The sequence below is a fragment of the Rhea pennata genome, chromosome 1 (genome assembly GCF_028389875.1).
Source record: "Rhea pennata isolate bPtePen1 chromosome 1, bPtePen1.pri, whole genome shotgun sequence".
NCBI classification, from domain to species: Eukaryota; Metazoa; Chordata; class Aves; order Rheiformes; family Rheidae; genus Rhea; species Rhea pennata.
In genome coordinates, this window is record NC_084663.1 from 146,751,626 (window position 1) to 146,772,899 (window position 21,274).

The 21,274-nt window shown below is 41.2% G+C and overlaps 1 protein-coding gene across 10 annotated transcripts in view; it reads right to left on the reverse strand.

Moving 5' to 3' along the window:
- INPP4A (inositol polyphosphate-4-phosphatase type I A) overlaps positions 1-15,031 on the reverse strand; it is a 134,033-nt gene extending 119,002 nt beyond the window's left edge. For all 10 annotated transcript variants that reach the window (XM_062601579.1, XM_062601588.1, XM_062601583.1 and 7 more), the window contains exon 1: positions 14,980-15,031. The gene's annotated coding sequence lies outside the window, so the exon portion shown is untranslated. The remainder of the gene's footprint in view (positions 1-14,979) is intronic.
- Positions 15,032-21,274: the final 6,243 nt, after the last annotated feature.

Sequence of the window (21,274 nt, forward strand, 5' to 3'; positions counted from 1 at the left end):
GTATCTAGTACTGAGGCATAAATTCCTGTTTCAGCAAAGAGCATGCTCTTCTAGATCCCAGCCACAAATGTGCTGCAGAGAGAAAATGAGAAGTTTCTTCTTGTACATGCACAAGAACCTAAAGACAGCTCTATCTAAATTATGCCATGACAGTTCCCACTCTGTCCTGCACTGGCCCTTTTGTGTCTGTAAAAAGTATCTGTCACAATCAGATCTAGACCAGCTCTGCCAACGACTCACTGATGCACCATTACTCATCTGGGCCTCGCTCCATCATTTGTAAGTCAAGACTAATTAAAGAGATTGGGTAATACCAGAAACATAATTCAGCATCTCTGGCACTGTTTAGAGAACTGCAATCACAGCTTCACATGTACTAAGACTAGTGAGCATCTGCAAAATTTCATGCTGAGGTATCCAAAGAGCTTATCTTCAGCCAGCCATGTGAACTGTGGATGAAAAGGGGGGTGGGTAAAGGAGAAGGTTAGATCCAACAGAATATCATCAAGCAAATATCCTTTTCTAGAAAGGCTAAACACCAGCACGAAAAATACAAACTTTGCGCAATGCTGTCTCAATGCTGCATACGCTTTTTATAAACCCTTTACTATTTTTATGTTAATATCAAATTAAAAAACAACACATTAAAAATACAGGCAACTGATTTTGATAGACTCCACACTTTAAAATAATAATTACTTAAATGTGTTATCAAACTGCAACAATGTTTCTCCATCCCAACTTCCTCTTTCATTTCAGCTTTGCCCAAAATCAACACTCCAGCAACAGAGGTAAGCTTAAATCGCTTCACACCATTTTTCTGGGAACAAGTAATGGAAGCAAGCTATAAAGTTAATTAAGAGTACCATATTAAAAGCTGTGGTATCAGCAAAGCAAAGGAGCAGACAGCAGCAGATTTTCTTTGACTCCTCACTTGAGAACTTGTCTCCACTTCTATCCAAAAGTAAACACCCAGTCGCTCTAAATATAGCAATTCAGTTAAAGCCTGGGAAGTTGAACCACTGCTAAGAATACATTTCAGATTCAGGCAGCCAGAAAAGAGAAAAATCCAACCCTGACAGGTAGGGTCGCCTGCTGCTCTACAAAGCTATGCCTTCATCTGGAGGATGTGCAACCCAGTTTTGTTAGCAAATGCTTTTCAGAGGGAAGTAGGCCAGTCAGCCTGACAGTGAGAACAAATGACAGCAGCACATTTCCAAAGCCTTCCTAAGTGTTGCATGTTTCTCTCTTCATCCCCCACCTCTCAGGTTTTCCAATAAAAAACATCTTCATGGAGACATCATACACCTCCCACTCCAGCTTTAAGCTCCTCCTGTTTGATAGAGAGGAGAACACTCCCTTACTACTCATCTTACAAACTTTGCTCATCATCTGTGTCATTTCAAGGATTTCCACACTGCCCGTCACTGTGCCAGTGACATTTCTCTACAACTTTCTGGATTTAAATTTCATTTCCACCTCTTCTGGCATAAAATACCGAATGCTGCAGAAGAATGAAATATCAATATGGGCATCATTACACACATACAGCAGTACTGAAACATCACTTTCAAATTTGAACACGACAGAAACGGAGGGCGCCGGGAAAGGACTTTCAAGCATCGGAAGCACACAAGTCTGAACAGGCCATGGAAGGCAGAGGCCGACACGGAAATTACGTGTGGTGTTGGCTGGGCTGCTGATGAGTTATCATTTGTGTTGCTCTTCGGGCAAATATGGGCATATGCCATATATGCCTACAGGTATGGTCTTTCTCTCTCACTCTTTCTCCTAGATATCTTCACTAAATGTTACTTGATATTATTCAAATGGATACCCCAAAACATGTAAAAACAACAGGACTACTCAACCATTAAAAGGAAACACGCAGCTTTATCTTCTTCCTTTCAACCTTCAGATACAAAGTCCTCATACATTTCTCCATTGCCTTGCTCATGGCTCCTGCTTTCAGCCCCATGTAAAAGGTCACCTAACTAGGAGAAAAACAGGTCTTACATCCAGATTACTTCCAACTACATGTATTGCAACAGGAAACCACCATATCTATTGCAGCAAGAATCCTGCATCATTGTATCATCTCATTCCTGCAAACAACAACCTCACATAAATAAACCCTATTACAAAGAAATTCCACTTAAAAAAAAGAAGTTTTTCCTATACTTACTCATCTGCATAACGCACTTAAACACTATAAGAGAATCCTTCCTTAACATACACCCGCTTACCTGGTGAAAGCGTGCAACAGCTGTTCAAAAGTTAACACAGTTGCAGGGGACTAGATGGGAAGGGGACGACTTACAATTCACAGACTCAAAAATCTCACACTTGGGAAGGACAGAGAGCAGTGCTTTAGAGACAAGAGGCTGTTCCTACAACAGGAACCAAGTGTCATGCTGTTTAATTTGAAGGAGGAGTGAGTTGTCTCTTACCAGTGGGATTACCCCCATTATTTTGATTCGATAGGATACAAAAAATCCTTTTGACGTCCAGTGTGCCATGGCATTCAAAGCTACTTGACAGAAGTGCAAGCCAGCATTTTAGTAATGCATTCACTTTCCTACTTAATACACAACAGTTACAAGAGTCATCTTAGAAAATAACCTAACCAAATATCTGCTCAGAAACAAAAATACTCAGAAATAGGCATATATCTCGGGGCTCGTGGAAATGGGAAAGAGGAAATCATGATTTCAGGTTACCAATGACAGGTTAACTACCAATTCCCTTGGTTTTAATGGCTTGTTGAGGAAATAGTCACTTAAGCAACCACGGTTTATTTTTAAGTCATATTTCTTCTTCTCCGGAAATTAAATTTGCGTATTTGTCTTTGCCCACAGGATAACCATCAGAGAAGTTTGTCTATTAGCAATTGTCATGCTAGAAACAATGCATTTGAGAGAATATTTTAGGACAGCTTTGCAGAGCGAAATATTATTTCTATGTATATTAAGTGCAACAAATAGTTCCTTTTGATTTAGGCGTCTGCAGAAGTCAGTGTGGTAACCTCATGCTTTGCTTTGGGGTTTTCTTTTTTCCTGTTATGCTTTAGGAGGCTAACTCTGAAAGTAAAGCAAATTTTTACCACTTAGAAATTTTACATTGCCTCTGTACTGTACTAATTTATGCAGTGCTTGAAGGTACTCCCTTCAAGCACTAGTGTAGTGTTTTGAAAATTTATTGTGCTGGGGGCTGCTTCTCCTTTCATATTCATTCTGAGAAATTTAAATCCTTCAGTTTTTAGACATCTGGATGCTTTTATTTTCTGATTGCTAGTTTTGTTAATCCAATACTACTGAAGTTCCCTCTGAGTTCACAGTTCCACTTCCTTGTTTTTCTTTTTTTTCTGTTTTTAATGTCTTGCTTCTTGCAGTTCTGTGAGTTACACCCTTACGATCTCAGCACCATAATTCTAGAGGATCTTTCGTTAGCTCCTTCGCACCTACAATGTCCTAAAAAATAATGACAGATAAATGATATTGCTCTATCTGCTCCACAATTTACTTTCCACATCTTTTTAAGTCTGTTTGCATAAAACTCATACGCATGGCTTTCCTTTTCCTAACCCACTCACACTTTCACAGACAGCTTAGACCTCTCAACTTGTGCTCTGAAAACATCCTTCTCTTCGGATGTCTCTCTTTCCATTTGCATGGCTTCATCATTTCAAAAGGACCCAATTCTAAACCATTCCTAATCTGTAAGTCTAACTGCAGCATTCAGAAAAAAAGAGGTCATGAAAACAAATTCTCTATTTGCTTCTACTTCTGGAGGTTAGCACTTATATTTTCTCTTTCGTCCCCAAATTGCTTGACACTTTTGAGAAGTACAGAAAACTCTCCCTCTTCCAGGGCCGCACAACATTACCCTCTCCAGAGACATATGCTTTCATGGGCTCCTCCTTCCCCAACTCAGTCAGTAAACAACAAAGCCAGAAAAGGACAAACTCCCATTTTTACCACTTCATGATTCCTCCAAACCTTAAACCTCAGAGTTTAGGTTAGACCAGCCATTCGAGAGCTCTAATTTATCAACCTCAGCAGCAGCTTGCAGTTGGAAATTAGCAGGGTTCATCGTGCTCTGGCCGTGTTCCTCTCAGAATGCCCTCGTCATAGACAGTGAGGAGCACAGAGCTGCCTATGGGAGCAGCCCAAATTTTAATGTTTCTCATGAAGCATCAAGTTCAAAACATCCGTGCTGAGACACTCTAGTTCCTTACATTGTTCTGCCGCAGAAATGCTACAAAGCTTGGACTTGTTTGTACTTTATTCATTCTTCACTTTATACATGTCCCAGGTAGATGCAATACAGAGAGACATTGTGACGCTCAAATGCCTAACATTGGTAGTAGGACTGCTACGTTCCCTGAAACTTTTTCAACCACTGCATGTAAAAGTCAGGCCTTACAACCTCCCTTTCTCAGGAGAGAATTACTCATCACCTTACTTTACCCGGGACAAGAGGACAATGCTTCCTCCCAGAAGAACCTTTCACAGGACTCTCCAGGTAGTTTCACAGAGCTGCTTCACTTCCCCCTTCTATCACCCTCACTCTTAAAACTCATCCTGGATGCCTGTCCCAAAAGCAGTTTTCCAGAGCAAGAAGTAATAAATGGGAGAGGAAAAGGTATGGCAAAATACATTTCCATACACAGACTGAAAGCTCCCAGTAGCATACTTGCAGAAGCACTACTGTATCAGAAAAGAGACTCATTATTTCTCTTGCCAGTCCCTACCTGTCAGATACAGCACGGAAATAAAGATAAGTTCTAATATTAACTCCTGGGGTGACCTATCCTTGTCCCATGCGTCTTGGCAGAGGGGACTCTTTTGTTTCTTGGCTTTTTCACCCAACAGTAGATACCCCAGGAGCAAACGTGTTCTGGGTATTTTAAACACTTCAAAGCTAGATGCAAAATGTTCAGTGTAACTTGGGACTGTTTAAAAAAAAATGGCAACACAACAGCACTGTGCTGTTCCAAAAGTAAGAACTAACACATTACTTTCTGAGTTACAGTATATACGTTAACTCTGAGGTAAGGGGAGCTGGGGAAAACCATGCTTATGTCATTTCATGTCAACATGAGGGAAACAGAAAGATATGGGAGTACAAAATTTGTATTCATATGCCAGGCTTTTAGCCCCTGAGACATCCAATGCCCCTGGCTACATGGGACATGACATTTACATAATGAAACACTAGAAGTTTTTGTTGCTGTTTCTGGGAAGGGAAACTACATTAGAAGAACACTATCCACAACCAAAGCCTCCCCGCTAGTCCCCTACTGCTCGTCTCCCCAGGCACCTGCCTTCTGCTAGGACTGGAGAGCCACGCTTTTAAAGCGGCTCTCAAAGGCTCCCTGCACCTCGCAGCTAGTTTAATTGCTGAATAGCTCCCACACAGCAGAGCAGAAACCTCCAGCAGCTCTTCTCCCAGGACAGAATCATACCGCTGGGAGCTAACAGGTGCTGTGCACCCACTGAAAAGCAGCACAAATCTCTGCTTGTGCAGAAAGCCAACAAGGAGCCCGTGATGTCTTCTAATGGCTTTACTGACATCCTACCAGCTTATTTTTAGTTGCATGATCATTTTATCCAGCAGATTTTAATATAATTGCTAATTTCAAATCCAAGCCTACAGGGTGCTAAAGTTCCTCATTCTGACAGCACCTGGACACACATACTTTTACTGTAACTGCGCTACTTACAGTTTACAACAGAGCTGTGAAATATTTCATGGAGGCATACTCATTCAATATATTAATTACATATTCAGTCTGAAATATTCCCCATGTTCAATACAGCACAACATACAAAATTCTCATTGCCAACTCATTCACTACAGGAGCTTTCATGTCTGCTTCTTCACTGACTGTATTTTGCTGTGCTGTCCTTTTATAGAGCATATAAACAAGATATATCCTTCTGGTCATAACAGATTGCTTGCTCCTGGCCGGAAAGCCTCTCAGGAACACAGAGCTGCAACCTACCATAATATATTAAGTACAGAACATTTCAGACATCATGGCGCAAAAGTCTCAAACAAAGATGGAAAGCTCCGTGACAACCTGATCAAGAATTAACAAAACTTGTTCCATATCCACCTCTAACACAAGCAAAGCAGTAAACTTAACTCCTGCTGGAAGCTTTTGTAACATTAGCAGAAATACAGTTCTTACTGATACTTCTTGGACCAACAAAATAATCATTCTTGGCTGATATCACCAAAAGAAATGTAGCATAGAAGATATTTAATCTGAACTCACCATGAAAACAGAACATATATAGTCTTCTCAAGACACAAATTTGGTTAGATGGAGTCTGATCATTATTTGATGAAAGACTAATACCGCATGCAGCTTATCCAGCAGCACCCATATATTCTGAGTTAGTGCTTAACAAGTGCTTCTTCACAGTCACTTGGGAACACTGCACTGCTGAGGAGGAGAAACTGTGAGAAGGGTTTTGGTATGTGGCAAAGCAAAGATGCACTTCGACGTTTTCATCATACTTATCAAAGGGGGACCAGTAGGAAAGTCTTTGTTTACACTGGAAGCAGTTCCTTGCTACATAAAATTTACCTTGCTTTTTTTCTGGGTAAGTCATTTACATGCCATCACAGGCCAGTGTTGTTTTAAAAATCATTTATATGCCAATACATGCCAATATTATGCTGCTGCATTAGTGCACAATAGCTGAGATACATCAGTTTGCATGAAGAGAATGAAGTTTGTAAAGCACTTCCTTAACCCTTCAGCAAAAGGGGAGATATCAGGAGGTGGGACTGGTAACGACCTATAACCACCACTTGTAACTAGAGCTGCTCAACATCACTTCCTAAAAGACTGCTGTTTTCAATTGCTTGGTTTTTCCCAAAGCGTGTGCCTAGAAATCTTCCCTGCTGAGTGTTTGCCTCAAGCTGATTTAAATAACAATAATAATAATAATAATTAATTTTAGCTAAAACAGTTCAGCTACTGCCAAGAATAAAGGCTAAAGGAAAAATATGTTTTGCATAAATTAATGAAAAAGAAATCTGGCAATTCTTCCTTTCTATCCTAATCCTTTAAAAGTTACAGTTAACACAGATTCAGTAGAGATTTGCTAACAACTGAAGTCTCCAGAGACACCAAACAATTACTTTGAGCACTCCTGGTTTCCAGAGCTGACCAAACTGCACACGCACTGGGGCCAAGGCCTTAGCAGAGGGTCAAGGGAACCTGCATTTCTAGGACAAGCCTACAGAAGGAAGAGCGAGACATCAAATTCAAAAGCGAGGAGAAAATGGCAAGACCAAAGGAGCAAGGGAAGGAATAGCAGATTTGAAGAGTGATATTGGCAAAGCTGGGTTAAAAGCGTGAAGGTAGCTGAAGACCAGGACTGAGGTCTGGGGCTAGAAATAAGGTCAGGAAGTGCCTGGCTGGGAGAAAGCACTGCAGTAAAGAGTCAGGGAATAGACAGATTATCGGCTGGGCAGAGAGACTGGCAAGGAGCATAGAGAGAGATGAGAGGGGCGACTAAGGCTGGGTAAGGAGCCTGGGAGCCAGATGAGGGAAGGGAAGAGACACTGCACCTGGAGTTAAAGGGCGAACAGAACGGACAGAACAAAGTCAACAAAATCAGGCATCCCAGAACCAAGAAACATTGTACTGACCAATGGCAAAAGGACAGTTTTAAAAGACTTGCCCTGCACCACACGGGAACTGTGGCAGGGATACAGCCTAGACCTCTGCAAGTATGCTGCTCTTTATCACAAGACAATTTTCTCCTCTTTCTTCGATCACCTGCCCTGCTCACTGTACACCTTTCAATTTCCACAACAAATAAAGCTGTTGAATGTCCTTACAGCAGAACTTGAGTTCGTTCCCAGATTAGCCCATTCTTGCGCACTAAATACAACAAAGAAAAGCAGCTCATCTAATCAAAGAGTTAGCACAACTGAAGCCCACAAGGTCACATCATGATCAGATGGTGGTTTCTAATATAAACATTCTGCAAGCAGCATAGGTCTTCTGGGGTTTAAAATGCTGTCTTCGCGTCTCTACTGTCTTGTTTGTATGGTGCAGCATCGCCACTGTGGAACCAACACTGTTCACCTGATCCCAGAAATTATGACAGTCTACCCACACTTTGGGATCAAAAGCAAAACTCTCTCCTTATGACCACCAGAAAATCTCCAGGACCATATTCAATATTTCTAGAAATACATGATTGGAGAGCAGATCAAACTTGCAAGTCCACAAGTTGTGTCACATAACACTAACTCCTGGTTTTCAGCTGCAACATTGACTCTTAAACATGGCTAGACAAACATGACTTTTCTATTGATATGACTGTTTATTACAGTAATTGTTTGTACATCTGCCCATATGATACTGAACAACTGGTAATGTAAAGTAACCCACACAAACTGAAAGGGATAACATAGCCATGATATAACTCTCTTGTGCAGATGACATCTATACTCAGAAAGCACCTGAGAGATGCTCTAGAGACTTCCGGGCTTGCACAGGAAGACCTGTCCCAGGTTTTGTATTTTACATTGTACGTTATATTACACATAAATATATGTATATTACACACAAGCTTCTGTATATGGCTGTGGAAAATGCTTTTTTAAACAAATGTTGTAGTGTTAAACAAATCCTGGTATTCCAAGAACTGCTAGTGGAACTAACTGCACTAATACTTATCACTCAGTGGTAAAAACATAACAGAAAAATGGCACATAAAGCTTGGCAAGCAGCTCTGGTGATTTAACATATTACCACCCTGTTGCTAAAGTTTACTGCCCCCAAGCAAAGTCAATGGACCAGATCACGTGAACACTCTTCAGAAATGTCAAACCACCGGTTTAAATTAAGCCGCTGAACTTTGCACTGAAGTTGCTGAAGCGCAGGCACACGCTTCGTTCCACCTGCTCTGCTGTGGGAGGCAATAATTTCCAGCTTAGTGAATATAGAGAGTAGTTATGGGATCAAAAGAATTGTCAGTGTCAAGACAAGATGCATGGGCAGCAAGATGCACAGAGAAATTCAAGAAGGTAAGGAAAAAAGATTTTCAGAGCCCATTTCATTTTATTTTGAGCATCACTGAAAATAATACTTCAAAAATGTTTTTTGAAAGAATATTATGAAAAATTGGAGGTTTAGCAAACTAATATTGTTTCTTTAATACAGGTCATCATTGAGAAAATGTAGAGAAAGAGCCAGAAAAAGAACAGTGAGAGTTCCAAGGCAGACAAGTATTTTTGAGACACATAATAAAAAGACTTCAGAATTGAAAAATGTCTCTGTATAACTCTCAAAGACTGGACAGTTCTCAAGAAAACTCTTCTAAAGCCTAAATCCAAACTTCATACTGCCAAGGGTTAAAGCTTGAAGTAAATACAAATCTGAAATACAGAAAGACATAATACCTAACCCTAGCAGTAATCAAGCATTGTACTTTCCCCATTGCAAAAGATGTAACAAAGAAAGAACGGAAGAACAAATTCTCAGTAAACCTACTATCTCCTGTGCCTCCACTGCTGGCCATAATTTCTATGTTGTACCTTAGAGACTTGTCCTACTCATCGCAAGGAGAAAGGCATCACATTCTTTCTAAGCACATTTTATTTTGCTTATATATGCTCCTGTAGCTAGAGAAAAGTTACAGGAAATTCACTGACAGGGTAGGGTGCAGACAGGCAAAACAGCTATTCAAGCATAAAGTTAGTATGGACTTCTTTGCCCTGCCGAAAAGAAAGGAACTGAATACAGGCAGAGCCACTTGCGAGTGCATAGAAAGCACCGTTCTTACTTGCAGAGTTCTGTAAGAGTTTATTGCACTACAGATAGAGTAGCTCAGCCACAGATGAGCCCCATGTAACCAACATATGCCATTTCCAAAAATTTGCATGTCTTTGCATAAGCACTTGCCATGATTAGTCATATCAACATGAATTTGTAGAAAGAATAATCATTCTTATAAATGTTTACATAGGTTACAAAATAATACAAAATGTATTATTTTCTTCAGCAAAGAAGAAAAAAAGCTGTTTGTGAGAGCAGAGGATGCTCTTCAGCTGTTCTAAGGCAACTTATTTAGCAGCATGAATTTGCAATGTACAAACCCTGTACCAGGCCAAACCATCAACCTGTCCCCACAGCTGCATTCACAGTGGCACAGCCACTTTTAATTCCCACATGCTCAAGTTCAAGATCCATCCGCCAGAGAAGACCAGTGCTAAAGTCTGGTCCCTGCTTTTGTGCTCTCTCCAAGGTCAGCCCTGCCGATGGGAGCTGGAGAGCCCAGCTGCAGCTACAGGTGCAGAACTCCTTCTCCGCTGGCAGCAACTACAACTTCAAAGCGCTCTGCTGAGAAACACTGCAAAATACAGGCCAGGAAAACACTGGACATATTTTTCTGTCACATTCTCTCCTCCCTCCTGTATGGACCATCTACTCTCATGTCCTTTTCTCTCTTCTTCCTTCACTCTCCCCCTCTATACTTAGATCCCCACTCTCCCATGCTACTCCCTTTCACGCTGCTCACTTGTCTCCTCCACAAAATCTGTTCTGTCTGCAATAAACTGGAAGAACAGGGCTGTATTTAAAGAATGTCACCTCTCACAAAACACGCCTCTGTTAGCATGACCAAGCAGTAAGGCATCAACAAGATACAGGCCTTCATGAGAAATACAGGAAAGTCCAAGGGGACACATTCGCATGAGTGGACCATGCATAGAGGTCAACTGGTCAGGAGTATCAATGTCTTCTTTAATACATGCTGCTGATTTCAAACAAGGTCTTAACAGTATCTCACTGTTGTATGAAGTGAGTACTTCTAGTGAACACCAACACATGTTCACAAGCCTCAGCCACAGAGAAATCCTTTGCAGTATTCACAAGCCACACCAAAAATTTCAGAAGGAAATCTCCTTCACCTAAAATCAAGATCTCAGCTTGCCTTAAGATTAAGAACAACATAGTTTTCCTCCTACGTGTCATCAACATTGTTTTAACTAAGTTGGGATGTACTTTGTACTCTAACATTCCTACTTGTTATTCATTCTGTATTTGGTAAAAACATCATAAATTCAAGAAATTCACATTTAGTGTAAGTATAAAAGACCGGAGATGACATCTTCCCAAATCAAACATACTTCTACCCTACTGTAGCTTCAAATGTTCAAGAAGTGCTAACATACTTCTGCCGAGCTGGCACCACCCTTTGCTCTGCGAGATACAGTAAAGTGGCTGGTTCAGTGGAACTGAACAGAAGCACACTGTGCATCTGTGCTGGCTGACGCAAGGTAATCAATCCTAGTTCTGGAAAAAGGAAAGCACCCTGGTAATTGCCAGGTAAGTACTGGAGGAGTTTGCCTTCTGTTATCTCATGCACACTTCCTTCAGCCTGTGCCAGACAAACCACAAAAGCCAGCTCTGGCTCTACCACTCCCCTGTGCGGCCCAGGCACACACCCTCCTCTTAGTGACTTCTTTTATTTACAGATGCCTCATATTTTCCTTACTTCACCTGGATCATGTTTCATTTTCAACCTGCTTTGCTCCCAGTTGTTCTTTGGTTTAGCCTCACAGGACAGGTTGCTGCCAATCTGTGACCACAGGTCCCTTACAGCAAGTAGACCACTACAAAGAGAAGAACACTGGAAGTAAAGGAGAGACAGCAATGACAGCAGGAAACGGTTGTGAAGTAGAAAAGACAAAAAAAAATCAGACGGAAAATTTTGCCTTGTATCGGAAGACCAAAAGGAATCTACATTAAAGAGTAGTCTACAGTAAAGAGCTGATCATATTAAGTAAAACAGCAATTCATCTGATTTAAATACTTTTCACTTCATTGTTACGCTTATCTGTCTGACTGATGTGGATGAGGTAGATATGCCCCAAATCTTTCTTCTTCCAAGGCCCACAACACTTTCTAACAACATTTCTGCAAAGGATGTTCATTTAAGAGGTAGGTAGATAATCTTACAACAGTGAAGAAGCTCAGCTTGTCAAAAAAGAAACAAGAAGGGAAGTGAGAGGTAGAAGCAAAGAGTACATGAGATAGAGCTCTGAATTGGTCTTTCTACAACATTACTCAACTCCTCTCTCTCTCTCTTCAAGGACTACAGGTAGAAGCAACATCCAAGCAAAAAAAATCAGGAAATCTTTCCACTGAAGGAATCTACAAAAGGGTCAAAAAATATATGTTTAAATTTTAAAGGTGCATCTTATGTAATACTAATTAGATCATTTAAATTTGCTGTAACAAAGCACATCACCAGAAGTCTGAATTCCCCCTAATAAGAAAACAAACTGAAAAGGGACCCTTGACTTCTCTAATTCCTTCCCAGTTCCAGTACAATAACATGAAGTAATCTTCATATTACCCAGAATGCATAACAACTGGGGCACCCATTTCTTCTAGCATTCATGTCTCTCCACTGGGTAAACTTTCTGTACAGTATCTGTACAACCAGACCGACCTGACCAGGTTTAAGAGATGGGTGAGGCTATCAAACCTTTGATATATCCGAGACCTTCAGACAAAAAATTCTACTACCCTAGTGGATACTTATGTTATGAAAAGCTCAAAGAACATTTAAAACAATCACGGAGAGAGTTGATGCCTTTTGTCTCAGCTGACAGCAAGTGGGACAAAAGTAGGTAAGTTTTTCAAGTGCCTTCATTATTGTCTTCAGTAACAGAGCCAAACTCCCTCTGAAGATCATGCGGCTCCTTGTCACATTTGGGTGGATTTCTTTTCTCCTTCATGTGTCCCTACATCCTAGCATCCACTATAGATTAAGCTAAAATTAGCTCATTACAAATAACTGAAGTCATAGGCAAAGCTCTGATGTGTTAAGAAAAATGCATACAGCCTAGATATGGATACTTGAAAGCAAAGCACTGAAATCATAATTTGCTAACAACTTGGTACTGGCAACACAGAATGCTGAATCAAATAGGTTACGTCCATCTCAAACCTCAGAAAGTGTTGGACACTTAAATATAAGAATACTAGATTTCAAATTTTTTGCAAAAGGTTCATTATGTTTCTCCACCACTGTCTGCTCCCTCCTAACATCAGTACTGTCACAGAGACTCCAGAAAGAACCATCATAATATGGCATTTCCCCTCCGAGTACCCTTCAAGTTCCTAGAAGCAAGACAGACCACTGAATTAAAACTTCACAACCACAGAAAACCTTGATAATGAGTCTTGAAAACAAGAGCTTTTGAAACAAGCATTAGCATACAGTGGTTTCTCAAAGGGAAATAGATACTCTGGTTTCCACGACAACAGGGTTTTGCAAGCTCATCTCACTTACATTAGAGTTTGAGGGCATGCAAACATATAGCAGCTTCTGGATCTGTCACTTAAAAAACAAACAGTGAAATCTTACTGGCTACCTCTACAGTTAATATAGACAAGCTTGACACTACAGACTTCTGCAGGCAAAATTATATTGGCCTGCAGAGATGGAGAGCTACAGACAACACGTAAGTACCTGACTGCACAGGCAGAAAGCCCCTCTGTCGTATATACAGTTATGCTGTATATGCAGTTTATGCTAAGCTTTGACTAGTATAAATTGATTTTGCTCACTCTGTGGGGGGAAAACATATACTACTGGGACAAAGCTACAACTTCATTCCTATACCGTTCTGTCAAAGTCATGTGAAATAGATGAGTGCATCAGTACTGCATATGCAGTAAAACACTCCTACTATATTCCAGAACTATATTCTAACATAATGAATGGGCAAAAATCTAAAACATGCACCAAACTAAACACAGAATTTTCTTCCTTTTAAGGTTTTCCTACATGAGAAAGGAATCAAAAAAGCTGTCTGGAATAAATTAATAGACATTAAATGTTCTTAAATATCTTAAAATGTTCTTAAATATCTTATCAGTTTCCATGCAAACTCTGCACACAAAGTTTGGCTCTTCAATTCCTGTTCCCTGAGCGATAGCAATGCTGCAGAAAGAAAACAAAACTCACAGAAGGCCACGGCTGTACCACATGCAAAAACGAGTGAAGACTCTGATCTTCACTTCTCCAAACTCCTCCCAGTAGCACCGGACAACCTCACCTCAGGAAAGCGCATCCTGCAAACGGAAGCGTTTCCGTACACGGCTGCTCTGGCGTGCCAGTGCATGCAGGTGCGGAGGCCACAGCGCTGCCCACCACCCTGACCACATCTCTTCGTCCTGGGGTCACCGCACTACCGCAACTACAAGCGATTCATCCTGCAAATCTCTTGGGGACAGGGAGCCCATTGGTCTGCCGTTCTACTGACCGACAGCATCACACAAAACAGCAAACACAGGCATCTAGGCTAATGCTGAAAAGCACAGGTCTTGTAAAATGAACATCTGGAAACAGGAATGCAAAGAAACACGCGAGCAGCCATTATCCTTTTTTTTTTTCCCTCCACCCTGTTGTTGTCTTTTTCCAACGCAGCTGTTTATATGCACTTATTTGCACACAACAGCCTGGCGCGCCTCCCGTAAGGTCACGCAGATGCTCAGGATAAACCTCAGCGGAGGCTAAACGCGCAATGCCGAACCGAGCGGCGCCTGCCGGGGATGGCAAGAGCCACGACGGCCCCCGCGATGCCGTCGGAAGCGAACACCGGGTGCCGCAACCCCCAAAATGGTGGCGGGGGGGGAAGGTTACCCCCACCGCAGCGCGGGCGCGGCGCTCCCCGCCGCCGCCCCCTCACGGCCCAACGGTCGCCCCAACCGCCAACCAACCGCCCCCCGCGCCGCTCCCCCCCCCCCCCCCGCGGGCCACCGCCCGGAGCTGTCCGCGGCGCCCCCTCCTCGGAGGCGCAGCTTGTCCAGCGCCCTCCTGGGGGCCGGCGGCGGGGCAGCGTCCCCGGAGCGGGAGGAGGAGGAGGAGGAGGAGGAGGAGGGAAGGGGTAGGGGGGTGGCAGAGCGCCGGGCAGGCGCCCCTTCCTTACCTCGGCAGCGCCGGCTCGCCGCGCCGCGCCCCGCGGCAGCCGCCGGCCCCGGCGCCGCCCCCTCAGCGGCCGCCCGCTGGTGACGGCGCCCGCTCCGCCCTCCGGCCCCGGCGCGGGGGAGCGGGCGGGGAGGCGCGCTCGGCGCTGCGGGACGGCTTGCGCGCCCGCGGGGCTGCGCCTCTCCCTGCTTAGCTTGGAAGCCGCGGGATCCAGAACCGAGCAAGCAAAACGCGACCAGGGCTCATCCTTGTATCACCGCTCGCGTCCAGCAACTGCGGGGGGGGGGAGGGGGGGGTTTCAAGAAATAAAATGTCACAGAAGTGAAGTCTGAGGGGGGGGAACCCACACCAAATGCCTATAACCCTCCCAAATTTGAGGTCATCCAGACTGCTGGGGGGGGGGGGGAGGGGCGGGGGAAGAATGGGGAGAGGAGCTATTTTGTTGTTTTTTGACACCAGCCTATTTCCTCCATTCTCTCTTACCAAACGTCCGTGCTTGAAGCAGCCACGGAGCAACACCAACCCGCTGCAGGTGCGGAAACCGCTGCCCCTCAGGAGCCGTGGCCCGTTTGGCAAGGGTGCCGCTAGCAAAGCCGCCGTAGGCCAACGCGGGGTTTCACCCGTTCTCGCAGGGCCGAATATAATTTGAAAGAAGGCACGGGCTCGCAGCCCACCCTCTGCCTCTTCGCATTGCTTTTCCACCGAGCACAAACACAAAGGGCGACCGCGCGCTGCTTGCACAAGGCAGCCTTTGGGGTGCTCCCAGGAGGCGTGCTTGCTGCGGGCTCCCGCGTGCACGAACCACACTGCGGCGGGGAATTAGCGGGACGCATTTGACTGGATACCTCCAAGCAGTTAGGTACGATCCGCAGAGGACTGCTGCCAACAAGTTGAGTCAGTCCCAACACAACTCCAGTGTAAGGATTGAATTTGCCTGTTGCCATTTATTGGTCTTGGAAGCTGCTAGTTCACACCCTTAATATAATCTGAATTTGGATGGAGAAGCGAGATGTAACTTGGGTTTTTAATTCCTTTTTTTTTTTTCTTTCCACCTCAGTCAACAGTGGAACTCCATTTTTAGCTGGGAGACAAGATTAATCCACAAACACTTCTGTTTTAAAAGTCAGAGAAAGAAAATACAGGGGACAGATTATTTTCAGTGCCTATTCAAATACGTGTGTTTTTTAAATATACGTCTTTGGTCTTGATGTTTTTCATTAGTTTGGTTCTAAACTATGTTTTTGAATGCAATTTTAAACAAAAAGGAAAATGGGCTCCTCTGCTTAGCATAAAGCCTAAAAGCCATCTTTCCATAACAACACTAAAGTGTTGCATAGTCTCCACACCATCAGCAACAAGAATTTTGCCAGAACAGGCTAGAAAGTGAGTATGCAGTGTCAATAGCATCCTTAAGTTTTAATAGTCTGACAGTGGTAAAAAGCACAAAACTATTACAGTTTATCAATCACCAATGACAATGTTCATCATCATCATTTAGAAGAGGACCTTCTAAAAACAGCAAGCTTGAGTACCTCCCAGCCAAGAGTCCTAGGAGAATGGTGTTTTATCACCCACGTTCACTTATAATCAATAATCTGAAACATTGCTAAACCCCAGGAGTCTGCAAGGGTTCTCATGTTGTACCACTGTTGCAGAAGGACACACAGGACGACTTGCCTATCCGGTGCAAAATAATAGAAAAGCTAATATGATAAATTACTTTCATCTTTTCTAAGATTACAGATTAGTTTGATAAAGAATACAGAACTAACAAATCTCAAAAACTACCTGTCAGAGGAGAGTATTGTTCGAGCTGAGGTACTTCCAGGCAACTGCCTTAGGATGGTTACTTAGCTTGGCTTGAGCTTATTCAACATTTTCCTCAAAGATTTGAAAGTATATCTAAACTCACTGCTGACTATATTTCTAGACAAAACAAAAGCTGTCAGTACGGTTAACTAAAATGACAGAGCTGTCACGTAAGAGATCTAGGAACACCTGATAGGAGGAAAAAAAAAATCTTGTGAACGGTGCATTTTTTTTAATAACCAAATCTCAAGTTATACATCAAAAAAAAAAAAAAAAAAAAAGCATACCTTGAACTCTGGGAAAACAACAGACTGAAAAACTGACTCTAAACAGGGAATCGGTCATAAGGGACAATCAATAATGTATCCAGAAAGAAGAGGCAGGGGATTTCCCCTACATATAGATCACGGGTAAACCCCATAGCAGAGTATATGTCCTTCTTAAAAGTACACTGAGGCATTGGGAGTGGACTAACAAAAATAATGACAGCACAAAATTTTAGGAAGTCAATCAGAAAGAATATTGGGAGATTATTTTTTTAATTTTAAACATATTCCCAGCAAGAAAATACAACATTCTGTTGACTTCTTTTGCAGAAACCATCTCCATTTATAAGTGGAAGCTGAAGCCAGATAAACTCTAACCACAAGTAAGGCATACATTTTTCAGAGGGATTACTAACTTTTGAAATATGTTAACAAAATTAGTCATAGGTTATGTTTTATGTCATTTTCCAGAGAATGCTTTTTCTCTAGCATAAAACGATAAGCATCTACACCAGAGGTTAGACCAGAGGAAGGGCGTTAAACTCTCTTACCTTAACTCCTAATATAAAGCAAGAAGAAAGGAGCACTCCACTGGATGTCCAGTCCAGACTCAGCTGATAAAGGGCTTTATATAATCTCTGTACTTTATTATAAGTGAAACAATATTTTAGACGACTGATGATCAATCCTCTCTGAATCCTTTCTCCTTACTCTTTATCTTCCTCAGTTTGCCAGTGACCAGATGACCTGTAACTGATTTTCTCAATCCAGATTTCCAAAAGCCATTCTGCTATAGCCAAGGAGGTATGACCTCTTTAACCTCAGGATCAAAAACCTCAAGAGAAAAACAGTATCTAAAAATATTAGATATCATCTTTGGTCTACATACCAGAAAGGTTTCAGACCCTCCCCAGGCAAAAAAAAAAAAAAAAAAAAAAAAAAAAAAGAAGAAGAAGAAGAAACACACCCGCACATCCCCCTCAAAATCCCTGCCATATATTCACAGAAAAATTATCTATTCCTCATCCTTCATAACAATGAAGAATAAAGTAATTATTTTGTTTGTTTTGTTTGGTACAGCTTACCATCAGAATTTATGAATTATAAACTGATTTCTAATTTCTAAAGCCATCAGGTATATATTTAACTCCTCACCTCCAATTCTGTTATTTATTTATTGTTTTCTCTTTAACTCCTTTTAAAGAAAGTAGCTATATTGCAAAAATCATTTCAGATACCTTGTTGCACTAAGTCATGGAGATTCACTTATATCATTTCCTCTGCTACCAAAAATCTTTAAGAAATCATATCCTTTCATGTCACTGCAGCCCATTATTACCTATATGCAAAGAAAGAACATACTATGTGTAAGCTGTTATCAGAAAATCTCAGCTTCAGCGCTTGCTGACTTTAATACATTAACATTTGAAATACATTATCTGTTCTTGAAACAATTAAGCAGTTATTGAAATGCTCATCTTTCTGTTTCTTCTCCCGTCAGTATTTAAGAATGTTATTAATGAACATACTGTAATTGCGAATAAATAAAGCATAGTATATCCCAAGAAAATGCTCCCCACGTTTACAGTATTTTCTCCCTACAGATAGTCAACATATCACAGAGTGGGCTTACAGATAAAATTGCTTGATATATTTCTGAAGATGCCTGCAGCAAACCTATGCCAGAGACAAGTAAAGCAGAAACTAGCAACACAAGCAAAAGAATAAAGGAACATAAGGTTTCTGGTTACTAATCTGTCAGTTGCAGATTATCATGGAAATTAAACTTTTACATGCTATTAAATTGTACATAATGAATATTTTTATATATATTTAGAATAAGTGTACTTATTCTAAATGGCCGCATATCAGCTGCTAAGGGAGCACTAGTACTTGCATAAATTCATCACATCAGCAGAACTGCTACAGTTTTGCTGCTCCATGTATTCCAGGAAAAAGTTTAAACAACAGATACTGCTTATCACCTATGTTCTGCAGCTGCGTTTTTAGAACTGGACAATTTCACTAAGTGCTTATCTTACAAAGAGGAGATAGCAGCCTACTTTGTTCCGGATTTGCACCAAAATAAAAGTGTTTTTAAAAGAAAAGTATATATATATTTAAAAGTATCTTTTAAAAGCTTAAGACCACTGTCATCCAACCTGCAACTTCCCAGAAACTTAAAGAACAACCAATTATTTATGCTCACTAGGTGAATAAGGAAGCTGTTTGTAACAGAAATACATGCATTCTGGAAGCAGAGAAGCCTTCAAAAGCAGTACAAAAATGCTTTGTCTTTCTTTTTCATAGTTGTGGCTTAAAAAAGACATGGGTTAAATGCATACTTGTTAAACCACAACCTCTCTCTTGCTTTTCAATACATATACATGGGCCTTCACTAAAAAAAATCTGCTTCAACAAAGGGCTCCTCACTTCATACAAGCTTTAGAGAATATAGCTGATGTCCTGAAGCATTTTCATATCAGAGAATGAGACTCCGGCCTATTTTTACTATAACAAACATTTATCCTATTGCAAAACTACTCACATGTTTACAGATATGTAAATACAAATGTGCTTGCAGGACTGGACCACAAAGAGCACGTGCCAACTAGTAAAACTCGATGCAGTAGTAACAGATGTACTTAACACTGACTGAGCCACAGCTTGTGATGCGAGTCAGAAGCGTTCAACATCTTTTTACTTTGCCACCATGTAAAACAAGGGAGAAATTAATGCAACAGTGAAAGCTTTTGGCAAATTGCATCCTGTACTTATTTGATAGCAACGATTAGCACTGCATATAAAAGTGACTCTAAAACCGAACAAAATCCTTTTGGCACCATTTCAACCTTTTATCCTTGACACTCAAATCTCACAAGTTCCAGCATACTAAGTTTTCAAACTTGCAAGATCAACCATAGATTAAAAATCTTTATATTTTAATAAAAACCTGTAGTAGAGCACAATTCAGGGGACCTTAAAATATCAAAATATTCAGTGGAAAGCATGTTGTAGATTAAGAAGAAAACCTGGAGTCACACGCAGAAATTTATAGAACTTAGTGTTTTCAATTAATAAAACAGGTTAAGTGGTTTTAAAAGTCACACAGGAAACATTAAGAGCTCTCAGGCAGGACAGTGCTCAAAGTCCCTAGGCAATTATAATATCAGTCATTTTTAGACAAAATATTATGTTATACAACATTGGAATGGAACAACTGTGGTCTCTTGAGCAAGTCAGTATTTATTACATTATTTATTATATATTATTTATAATGTCCTAGATAATCTAGGACCAAAATAGTTCACTATACTAAGAATTATTCTCATTAAGATATTCTAAGATTAAATAATAAAAGTCTTTTGGTAGATTAGTTATGAAATTCTGCAACACATAATAACGCACGCTTCATTTGGTTTTAACACCTAATCTCCATTGGATCAAGACGATGAATACAAACAACTTCAGTTATCTGTTAGCCTGTTCCTTTCCAAAAAGGAGCTTCTGTGGCACCATTGGTAAGCTCTGCGATTAGGACTGAGAGAAAGGAAGTGATCAGCTGCTTATCGAACAGGCCCCTGCTGTAAGGCACCACAGCAGAAGGCTCCTCGACTTCCAGACCACATACCACTCCCACTGTTCTCTGCAAGTGACATCTAACTGCCTTCAAAAGTAGCTACAGATTTTTTCTTCATCTTCTCCTCACCCCCAACCAAACAGAAAGCATGCGAGTAATACTTTGAAATACAGGGTTAGGTTAAGAAGACTTGCAGATGTCACATCAATTTATCACTTAAGTACATACAAACAGATAAAGTAACTAAATCATGGAAAAATTTGTTTGTTTAAGCACATGGACAAAATAGTTCTTGCACAATCAGCAGAACATTAAAAATACGAAATCTGTGTTATCATTGCAAGAAAATTATGCAAATTTCAGTGCTCATATTTGAGTTTAAAATGAATGTCTTAATTATGTACAAGAAGGAATATAATCATACCCGGGCTTGTCACAGAAGAGCTGCTTAGGAGAGACGGAATCACACAATCAACTTGCAGTCATTCACTGAAGTCACTGGTTTCACAAACACTCTAAGTGTTGCATGCATCTGCTTAGACTAAGTGTAAACGAGCTACTTTAATACAGATTTTGGCAAAAAAAACTAAGTTACTATGAATCTCTTCCCCTCTCATTGTTTCCTAAACTTGTTTCTGATC